Here is a 1,313-nt window from a genome sequence, read left to right as displayed (position 1 = left end):
TTTAGACCACCTATCATCATCCAGCTAAATAAAACTGCTGGTTGTTCAGCTGAGCAGGGCAATCAACTTTCACAAGAGACCAGAGAGGTTCCCTATTGCGACAACCAGGCGGTTGTCTTCGCGATGCGCAAGCGCGATTTGACGTCGAAGTCGCGGCACATTCGCGTGCACCTGGGCTTCTGCTACGACATGCTCGACTGCGACGGCGTCAAGATCCTCTACGTTGGCACTGAGGTGAACCCGGCGAACGGCCTGACCGCGGCGGAGGCGCCCGATCGGTTCGCCCGGACCATGGACGCCGTCACCGGCCGACTCGGAGAGCCAGAGGGCAAGCCAGCTCAGCTACGCAGCCGGAAAAACAGCGCGCTGTGAGTGTGCAGGTCGGGTTCGAGACCAGGTTCGCGTGCTCACCCGACTCTCACCCAGCTCCCGGTCGTGGCCCGTCGCCACGCCCGACTCGCTGCGGGGGAGCAGAGAGGTTCCCCCAACGTTCCCCCAGCCGGGGAGTTTCACCTGACTTGCAGTCAGGCATTTTCGCGCTACAGAGAGCGTTTAGCGCATAGGAGATGATAGCATTTCCCAACCACCTAGGAGGCGGTTCACTGCAACCTCCCCTTGAGGGAGGATTTTACTTGCTTCCTTTAGCTCAGGCTAGTGGGAGATACGAAAGGCCAAGTGGACGGAAACTACTACAAGTAGCTCTGCCGCTCGTCGAAAATTCGGACCGGGCTGTGTCCTCGATGGGGGGGTACCGCAGCTCGGAGACGGCTGCATCTGAATGACGCGCCGCGTCGCGCGCGCTGCGCTGGCCTACGCCGCGGTCGGCGCTCGGGCGCGGGTCTGCGAGGTCACGATCCAGGTCGACGGCGCGGGCGTAGGCCTCGCCTTCGCGGACGATGCGGAGCTCGACGCCGCCGTGCGCGGGTTCGTGGCCCGCTTCGCGCTGCCCCTCGACCAGATGGGCTGCGCCGACGACGATTGTGCCGTCGAGTACATCAAGGCGCACGCGCGCCTGAACGCCGCCTGCGACGCCGCGCCCTATGGCGACGCCGCGGCGTCCGACGTGGACGCCGCGTCTCCGGACGACGCCGCGCCTCTGGACGACGACGACACCGCGCGGTCCGAGCCCGACGCCACGGCGGACGCCGGCGAGCGCGAGGCCGCGGGCGAGGCCGCGCCGGCAGGAGCGGCGGCGCTCCTCCCGTCGACGCTCGAGGACTACGTGACCCTGTGGATGGTCGCGTGGTCCGCGTGCTTCGCCGTCGCCGCCGCGGTCGCGGCGCTCGATCGCGCGCTCGACCTCCGCGTCGAAG

General features: G+C 66.6%; 1 protein-coding gene across 1 annotated transcript in view; it reads right to left on the bottom strand.

Annotated features, from left to right (window-relative positions):
• AURANDRAFT_68301 (hypothetical protein) overlaps window positions 1–1,313 on the bottom strand; it is a gene marked incomplete at both ends in the record, with an annotated part of 8,688 nt that overhangs the window by 5,982 nt on the left and 1,393 nt on the right. The window lies entirely within an intron of this gene.

The sequence above is a fragment of the Aureococcus anophagefferens genome (genome assembly GCF_000186865.1).
Source record: "Aureococcus anophagefferens unplaced genomic scaffold AURANscaffold_88, whole genome shotgun sequence".
Taxonomy (NCBI): domain Eukaryota; class Pelagophyceae; order Pelagomonadales; family Pelagomonadaceae; genus Aureococcus; species Aureococcus anophagefferens.
Note: the sequence above shows the minus strand (reverse complement) of the source record. Positions and strands in the feature narration are given on the sequence as shown.